General features: G+C 40.7%; 1 pseudogene; it reads right to left on the bottom strand.

Moving 5' to 3' along the window:
* Window positions 1-639: 639 nt before the first annotated feature.
* On the bottom strand, window positions 640-8,946 carry LOC145655507 (cytochrome P450 2K1-like; annotated as a pseudogene).
* Between the last annotated feature and the right edge of the window lie 1,393 nt (window positions 8,947-10,339).

Genomic DNA, 10,339 nt, shown 5'->3' with positions numbered 1-10,339 from the left:
TAACATATTTCCCTACATTTAGCATGGTGCCCTGGTTAAAGGTATTTTGACAAATTTAAAACATACATTGCTACTATTTCAATCCACTAACAAAAAACTTGATCATCTTAGGGAGGACAAGATGCAACAATTTCTATCAAATGTTTCCAGATGATGAGAGTGTTTACAGTGAAATGCATCATACCTTGTGCAGTAGAAATATTAGACTTTATTTGAAGATTATGGCAAAACAGAGGCAGACTTCCCATGTTGTTCATATGTGTCACACTACTGTCAGATGAAACATTTGTAATAATGTATATACGAATTATACTGAGGGATGACTATGAACTTGACTTGGCATGAAAAACTAAAAGCACTGTTAATATTTACTGTAAATTATTAAGGTTCATTCACATATAAGAAATCATACATTTATTATAAAACTGAATGTTACTCAGCAATATGAATGATGAGGGTTTAATTTTAGGTGCCAAGTGTTGGGGCAGATAAGTGAGTTACATGTGAATGTGTTGGTCACGTGTGATGAACTTTGAAATCCAGGTTGCACCAGTGCCTGTGAATTTTTAAATAGTATTTTGCCAATATTATTCCAACCTTGAATGTAAATACTACCCTTACATGTTAAAAGTGAATGGATTATGCCAAGTAGTTTACTGCGCTGAGCTTATGGGGAGAGGGGTCAACGTGAAGCCCACAGCTGGCATGAGGTCCAACTGTTCCTCAGACACGCCAGGTGGAGGAGTGAAACGAAAGTGCTGCAGAAGAGTGGCGAAGAAGAGGAACAGCTCCATCCTGGCCAGACTCTCTCCCAGACACACCCTACGCCCTTAACAGACACACAGACAGACATTTAAAGTACAACATGAAATCTGGAGCACCAGATCAATGACAGAAAATGATTTCAGTGCACCTCCACAGAAGGGCATGAAGGCATCTCTCTTAATGAAATGTCCCTACTCATCGAGGAAGTGTCCTGGATTAAAAGTGTAAGGGCTCTCCCACTCATTCTCATCCTTCAACACGGATGTCAAAAGAGCAAATACACAGGTTCCCTGCAAAGAATCACAGTTTTAGCTTAAGCAGGAAGCTAGTGACAGCTTTCTCTGGTATGACAACAGTGCAAAATTTAAATTTACGCAGCCATTTTGTCATGTCTTTGTTATATTTATAAACCAGCCAGTTTCAGCTCTCAGTCTCCTACGTACATTTAATAATTTTATCCTATGCATGCTTTTGTTGTATTGCTTTTAGACTCTTCTCAGTTAATCTAACAGCCTGACCTTCTTGATGAAGAAGCCTTGGAAGTTAATATCACAGGTAGTGGTGTGAGGGAGACTCATGGGTACTATGTCTGCCAGTCTCTGTGTCTCATGGATGACTGCATCTGTGTAAGGCAGGTTCTTGTGGTCATCCAGCACTGGCTGGCGGCCTCCAACCACCCTGTCAATCTCCTGTTGTACCTGATCTGGAGCACAACAGAAGATATTGTCTCGTGTTTTTAAGAAGACAAAAGCAATCAACTCTTTCAATATTACAATATAAACAAATACAAGAAGCAACCATGGTAAACCCTCAAACACCATCAAGCACCTCTTTGTCTTCCTCATTGGAGAAATGTCTTGGACACTGGATATTCACATTGCAGTTGGAATTCTTACCTTGTATGTGGGGGTACTTGGCCATTAAGCAGAATGCCCCAGTGGAGCGTTGTGCTGGTTGTCTCAGTACCAGCAGCAAACAGGTTGGAAACAGTTTGAAGGAGATTCTGTGCATGGAACAATGAGTTCTTTTTTCCAGCCTCCTAACCAATAATCAGAAGGGATCAATTAGTCAGCCAACATAAGAGACCACTTTCTTCCATCAGAGTACAACTGAGTAATACCAGGGATCATATAGAGAGATGTTTGAAAACCATCAAACCACTGGCTTTTTCCATACCAAGCCTAATCAGCTGGCCTAACAGTGAACCAATTCAACAAGCATGAAAAGGTTTTCTTAAGAAGTCCCATTTTATTTATATTTTTAAGGAACCAGTTTTGCTGTGCTAAAACCTATAAAGAAGCTTAAAATCATAAGGTTCCATTTATGCTTGCCAACTTAAGCCATTGTTTCATCCATGTTCATTTGTATGGTGGCCAGGAAGACCCAACATGCTGCAACTACATTAAACACATTCATCAAAACACATGTGCTACATTTCAGAAATGCAATGCAAATTCATGAATGTTATACAAATTCCAAAAACATTTTATTCAAAATGACAACATATGCTACATTTCAGAAATGCAGTGCAAATTCAAAAAACACATGCAACTTCAGAAATGCTACAAATCCAGTCACAACACAATGAAAGTGTTGTTTCAGGGGGACACAAAAAGGGGTTATTCAACCAAACAGCCAGTGAAAAGTAATTTATATTTGTGATTTCCAAAGTTTTGTCACTGGTGGTACAGAAAGAACAATTGGCCTATTTGTGCTTTGCATTCTTGCACATGTTTGGTTGTAAAGAATGCAGCCTTAAAGAACACTGATAAAACAAAATCCCAACTAACAGAAATATAAACCTGATCCTGCCAGTTAATAACTAGCTAGATGCATTCAGAGTGTGTTACTATTTTAAACTCCAGTTCAGCCTAAAGAGATTCTGTCGAATACAACTAGGTTTCTGTCCATATACCTACTTTTAGAGCGTTATTGATTTCAAACCATATTTTGTATGTATGTAAAAACAACACACTTGAGATTAACTAGTAAGAATAAGACAATTGACAAGATGGTCACTGTAGCAGACCAGTTAAACTATCAAACCTGAACAAAAACATAGTGTATCCTGTAAATTAGTAACACACTCTGAAGGTAGCTAGCTAGCTAGCTAACTAACTACGTATTAAGCCAGAAACATAGTCGCGTTAAATGGGATTTTTTTTTTCATCAGCGTTCTTTAAAGCTGCATTACAACCTAGCAGAATTAAATATGCAAAACTGCTGAGCATGAATAGATCAGTTGTTCATTCTGTATCAACATAATCCATAACAAACGATATAACCATGGTAATCACAAATATAAATATTTTTCATTAGCTACTCGGTCACCACTGGTCTCATAGGAGTCCATTCCCTCTCCGTGTCCTCAGAAACATGTCCGTCGTGTTGTAGCTGTTATTTGCAGGGTTTCTGAAGTTGCATGCGTTTTTTGAATTTGCATCACGTTTCATTTGCAGCACAGTGGGTCTTCACATTCATCGTACATTTGTGTTATTTTTAATTTTATTTTCTGCAATCTGAACAGTGTTACATTTAACTTTCCACTGAATTAAGAGAGTCAATCAAGGACACTCTGCCAATTGTAAACGCAATGTGTATAAATACTGCTATTATCAATGTTTAAACACCAGTTAAAGAGGTGTATACCAAGCTTGAAACAGGTGTTTGACAGTTCATGACTGAACTTGCTTTGGAGCAAGGGAAAGACATTCCTGTCTCCCATGAATATTGCCCCTATCTGTATTGTGAATTGTGTGATTTTTGTGTGCTTGTTTTTGTCCCACACAGAGCATCACGCACACATGGACAATGTTCCAGGCTGCTGGAACTGTCCAAATGCCCCATAATAAGAAGTGATAACGGCCTTTTGAAAGCCAACTTTGATGTTGTCATTCTTGTGACATAGCGAACAGGGAATTCCTTTACACAGTGTGACAATCAGGCTTCCCACACTCATAGAGCTCCTTGTGCAAGTATAGTCAATTAAGCAAAACATGTTAATTTTGTTAGTCTTTCCACTACTGCTTCCACTTACTGTAGTACTAGCAATTAAACTTCACATCTAGTAGTTCTCTAGGTAATGCTGTCAGTTATTAGGGATCCCTGTATGACCTTTATTCTCATTTATCCTGTCTGTTTTTAAAAATGATATTACCTATATGAATCAATACATTAATTCCTTTAGAATTGGTGATTAGTTGCTAAACATCCTATCGATTGTTGATCAAACTCAAAATCTCCCACTGAGATGCAAACGAGAGTTTTCTGTTTCACCATTTGGCAGCCAGATAGTGCTACTGAAGCACTTTGAATTGCCACAGTATATGAAAAGTGCTATATAAATTAACTTAAGTTGCCTATTGATTAAAGGTCAGATTGAGTCGTCTTCTAGTTAGTCCTGTAGATTACTTTTGTTTTCTAAACAAATATTCTCATTTGTTTTATCTGGTTTCTCTCTTTATTCCCTCTATTCTTCAATGTATTATACACTATGCGATTGCTGATTAGTTCAACGTTCCATTAGCTGTCAAGTTTGTGGCTTCACTGGTGGCATTTCTAACCTGTGGTGGATGATCACGAGTTAGACAACTTGCGACTTCCAGTTGAGACTGATTAAAATATTTCCATATGCGATGGTGCCCCATTAATTTACTATAACTATAACAAATTTGATGAGTGCAGAATTATAAATTAGGAGTTCATACCACTACAGAGGTCATATGGATACTCCAAAATATGAGTGGTTGTATATGCACTATGTACAAGATAAAACTTGACACATTAAGCATTTCTGTATACAGCACAAGAAGGACATACCACGTTTTGTTTGCATGCTAGAAAACAGTCAATAAAGCCTCTGCACTCCTGAGGGTTCAGGGTCTCCTGGAGGCTGTGCACAAGCTGCATTATATGCTTCAGAGTTTTTTCACAGTTTGCCATGATAATTTTCCAGTCCTTTAGCCAGAGCCGAAGCCAGGGGAACATATTGTAAAGCTACAAACACACAGATTAACATTTTGTTATGTGCCTCCTACATTTATCCATACATCATCCTATCTTTGTGTCTCTTGCTTATTCAAAAACATAGCAGGGTACCTGTATAGAAGCTGAACCAGTGATCCTGATATTCTCATTGCTTCGGTTTACCATGTTTTGGAACCGAGGATCACTGTATTCAAACCTGCTTCCATATACAATGGCTGAGGTGATATTTGAGGCATTTATACAATAACCAATAACAGGATGTTAAATGTTCCCATATATTACATTTTGGATAAATGGATAATTACATTATGGATAATTTGGATAATTACATTTTTGGCTCAACTACAAAAAATAGTTACTTCTGGTAAGAGTAAAATAGAAAATATATACTTATGTCTCTTACCCTTAAAGTTCTCCACCACTTCCCTCAAATTCCACATCTCTTCTATGATTCTCTCTTCACTCCCTCTCTTGCCCTGCCCAAAGTCCTGCAGGGTGCTAAGGGCAAAGCGCCTCATCTCTTTCCAGTTCTCACCATTAGAAAACAGAATTCCTTGATCATAAACAGAAATCATTAAACCTTTGTTGTTAAACAGCTAAATGTCAGCGAAATGCCATAAATGTAAATGTAAACACAAAATGCAGAATGGTTTTTCATCTTAACTGTGAGACAACTGCATGTTTTTACAATATTTATATAAAACAGGTATTCATGATGAAACACACATTGGGAAACTGCTTATGATCTATTCCAGTGCAAAACCAAATTATAACCATGATTAATAAGGAAAATAACATAAAATAATAATTGTCTTCAGAAAATGGCCTTTTATGAAGAACATTGCTGGCCTGGCTTCCCTCTGGCTGTTTCACAACGGTTTCCCCTTTTCTTCTAATTCTTCTCTTACACTTTAGTCATGCTCTTTCACCATGAATCTTGTTTTATTAATGTTTCCCTTGTTGGTGTCACTCTGGGTGACTTCTCCTTCAGGATATAAACACCTCCCCTGCCCTTCTTTTGGAAAATCTGATCACACCTCCATCCTTATCCTGCCTGCATACAGACAAAACTCAAACAGGAAAAAAGGTTTTCTGATCAGTCTATCAATGGAGTGCAGAGGCCACCTTCACACTTCAGGACTGCTTTGAAACCACAGACTGGTGGATATTTTGTGACACAGCTGGCACTAACATCAATGAATTCTCAGACATATGTGGAATAGACTTTGCATGATCACTGACTACAAAGGAAGTTGGTACTGTGATAGGGGGGTTGACCTCCTCACTTGCAGAGAAGCTAAATGCTCATTATGCTCGGTTTGAGGAAAACATCCCCCTTGCTGCAAAACTCCCAGTAGATCAGGAGAGCTTTGTGTCTGAGGAGGTCAGATCCTTTAAGGCAGTTAACCCACGCAAGGTACCTGGTCCACAATTGGATACTGGACTACCTGATATGCAGACCCAAGGTGGGGAAAGTAGAAAACAGCTTCTCTTCAACACTGACTCTGAGCACAGGGGCTCCACAGGGTTGTGTGCTCAGCCCCCTCCTGTACTCCCCATTTACACATGACTGTGTAGCCAAACACACATCTAACATCATCTTCAAGTTTGCTGATAGCACAACCATCCTAGGCCTCATCACAAGGGGAGACAAGTCAACCTACAGAGACAAGGTTAGTGCTCTATCAAAGTGTTGCTACGACAACATCCTCCAGCTCAATGTCAGTAAAATGAAGGAGATGATTGTGGACTACAGGAAGCTGCATTTGGGTGGTCACTCTCGCCTATACATCAACGTATCCCAAGGGGAAAGAGTCGGTTGAGTTTTTCGGTATACACCTCACAGATGACCTCACCTGGTTCAACCACACCAACACACTGGTGAGATCAGCCCAACAGCACCTCTTCTTTCTGTGAAGGTTCAGGAGGTTTGGCCTGCCGCCTGACATTTTCACCACCTTTTATAGATCTAAAACAGAGAGCAAACCCACAGGTTGCATCACTGTCTGGTACTGCAGCTGCACTGCAAGTGACTGAAGGTCCTCCAGAGAGTAGTGAGGACTGCAGAATCCATCATAGGCCACAAACCTCCAGCCTTACAGGATAGCCATCAGTCCTGCTGCTTGGGGAAAATGAAAATGATGCAGCTAGACAGTAGCCACCCAGCACACAGCCTGCTCACTGTGTGTCACAGGCATCGCAGTTCCCACGGCGACATATTTACGTGCTTGGTTTGGTTTCTGTCCCTGGTATACTTGGCTCGGTTTTGTCAAGCTCTTGTTTTGGTTTCGTTCTGTTCCACCCCCGAGCCTGTATCCCCAGCTGTAATTATGTTCACCCGTGTCTGGTAATGTTTATCTGGATCTTCATCAGTCTTGGTTATTTAAGCCCTGTTTTGCTTTCCAGTTTGTCGGTTATTTTGGTTTGCCAGTTGTGTTTAGATTTGGTGTTGCTGTTGCTGTCATTGTCTCTGTTACTTCCTAGTTAGTTTCTTGAAGTCTACCTCATTCTGTGCTGATGAACAGTTTCTACCCTCCTATAAGGCTCTTAAACAGGATATGAAACAGTTAGTCCTTAGTATTAGTTCTTGGCAGCACACCACTACTTGAACATTTCCACATAGTCACTATTAACATACAGGGTGTAGTTTATCTACAGATTACCCTGGGCTAATATATTCAATAGCAGGAGGCTCCTTATTAGGACTCTTCTGAAGTCTAGTCACCATCTATTCTGAAAAAAATCAAAACAAAAAAGTAAATAAATAATGAATGAAAAACAAATAATTTACCTAATTAAAATTTAAATAGTACCATGATCAACTCACACACACATTCCATCATCTAAATTGGCTGAATAAGGTTTTCTGAATCCTTGGCTGAAGTCATAGAATATGGGACTGATGTCTCTTGTCTCCAAATTCTTCTGCATGATTCACCAGTGCTTGTTTGACAGTTTGATATCCTGTCAGGACAACTACTTTCTTTGGACCAAAATACACAGTGAATATGGATCCATATTGTTTTGACATCTGCAAACACAAATTGGATGGATAAAAAGTTTTCTGTTAATACAATGTACTCTATACAATGGGTTGATGGATTTTTTTGAATTTTAAGTAAAGACACTGCCATATTTATTTATTTAGTTAGGGTTTCAGAAGTAATAATCACATTGTTGAACTTGTGACTTTATGAGTCAAGACTGATTTAACATAGTCCTTAAATAATAATTAATTCATTAATTTTCCCTGCTAATCAGAGTGGTGCGGTAACGTGCGGTGGCCCGAGTGCCGTAGGGGGAGCGGCAGGACGCACAGACTCCTCCGACTGGGACGAACATTTATTCACATTTAACATGAAACACTAACGGCACTCACAAGAATCACTCACGACTGATACAAACAAGAAACGATTAACATTAAACACATACGGTGAACACTAATACAGTGAACATTGACTATGTTACAGCACACGTTACAGAATAACCAACCGCTACAGCACGCACTCTCCCTCGACAAAAAAAGTAATTCCTAGCGGGGGGTGCATGAACATCCTCTGCACCTCTGCCTGGATCCCAGGATATTGGGGAGAGGACCGTTGTCTGCGTCTTCTCCGGAGGTAGAGGGGAACAGCCCCAGGAATTTCTTGGGGGGGGCCTCAGGCGGTTGAGCCCGGGCCAGGGAGGACCGAGGGGCACCACAACCACCAGAAAGAGGGCGGTTGCGTGGAGCCAGCGGGATCTCCCAAGACCCTTCTCCTCAGCTGACTCGCCAGCGAAACTGGAAAGGTCTGCCCAAAGCCTCAGAGGCAACCCGCCTCTGGGACGCTCTTAGAGCGGCGGGAAAGAGGAGGACCGTTTAGGGATGTCTGGAACCGGGGCGGACGTGCACCCCCGCGTGTCCGCTGAGGCCACGGACACGTCAAGGAGCCTGCGGGGACGGCGGGCGCCACGTCACAGCGCCTTGTGTTTGTGTGTTGGTGCTATTGTGTGTTTCTGTTTGCGCCTTTTGTGTTTACAGGCGCAACGTGTGGTGGAGTGTACCGGACTGCCCCGAGAGAGGCAGGGAAGCTGCCTTTCTCTCTCTCCCCGCGAGGTCTCTCTTGCTGGCGGCACCTGGCCCGCCTGGGCGCCGGGCACTGCCATGCTGTGTTTGTGTGTACGTGTACACGGTACCTGGAGGTTCACGTTCATTGGACGGATGCGTCGGGATCCGCGCCCCTTGGGAGGGGGTTCTGTCACGGAACGCTCGCCTCCCGCGATTCACGTGGTTCGACCCGCCATGTGCAGTGGGAGGACTGTCTTGTCTGTAACCACACCTGCACCTCGTATATACACCTGCACCTTAATGTATATAAATGCGTGTTAAAGTGTGCAGGATGTTGGTTATTGTTGGCGTAATGTCTGAATGTAATGTGTTTGTTAGATGTATTCTTGTGTATCGTGTTTGTTTAACTTTAACCATTTCATGTTCCTTGTTTGTGATAAGCGTGCCATTGTGTCGTTTGTTAATAAATGTTCGTCCCAGTCGGTAGAGTCTGTGCATCCTGCCCCTCGCCCTACGGCACTCGGGCCGCCGCACCTTACAGGTGCCCCAAGTAATCTTATCATTTTTGATTGCCAATTTATTGAGGTGATCATAACACTATATTTGTGACAATAGCTGTTGTAAAAAATGCTATATACCAACTAGCTAGCTATCTTCTCCGTAAACTAGCTACTGTTAGCTCACACCTACGTTCCATGCAAACATTATTGTAAAAAGTAGAAAAATGAACATTATGAAAACTATTCCAGTGTTTAATCAATATCACTTCCACTTTGTAAATATTTCTACCATGTGAGTCACGTATCTGTGACTATCATGAACAATTGCATCATTTCCTAGATGAGGCAGATGTAAAAGGAGACATTTACAGCGAGGCATTACTTAGCCATTGTTGTAAAACAATTATTTTGTAGCCTTCTTGTCATTTTACTACCTTAACCCTTTCCTTTTATAAGCTGTTTTTTAATCAGTAACAATTTATGAAACATTAGCTAACCTACTAATATGCAAAAAATAGGCTTGTCTTCATAGCCAGAGTACACATATTATACTGTTACTGTTCCATATTACACAGAGTACTGTTCTGAATGTTTCTTGATAATGGTCTAATGAATCATTGCTTGGTCTTACTAAATGCTACGCTGTCTGCCAGTTCACACAAGCCACCTGTTGCAGTGTTGCTGTCAATGTATGTCAATTAGAATTCTGTCAGTGGAGGTGCTGATGCCATCAGGGGCTGCTGTGTTCTCGCACACATAGCTGGCACTAAATAACAGGTCTAAACCAAGTTAAGAATGCACTCTTCTCGGTAAAATTTAATTTTTAGCTCTGAAAATGACCAAGGTGTGGACCTCAGTGACCTCATAGCTAGCTATGAGCATGCTCCTAAAGTTAAAGGGGAACTTCATGGATTTGACTAATTTTCTTTATCATTCAATGATTTAGACATAAACAAAGTTATTAAGAGTTTTTTGGTGTGAAATGTGCATTTCTAGACACATTTAGTAATTAGCTGTCAGAGTAGTTCACAGTGGTAGT

The sequence above is a fragment of the Electrophorus electricus genome, unplaced genomic scaffold, assembly GCF_041902795.1.
Source record: "Electrophorus electricus isolate QZ-2024a unplaced genomic scaffold, ASM4190279v1 Scaffold27, whole genome shotgun sequence".
Classification (NCBI taxonomy): Eukaryota; Metazoa; Chordata; class Actinopteri; order Gymnotiformes; family Gymnotidae; genus Electrophorus; species Electrophorus electricus.
This window is presented reverse-complemented; position numbering and strand designations above follow the sequence as displayed.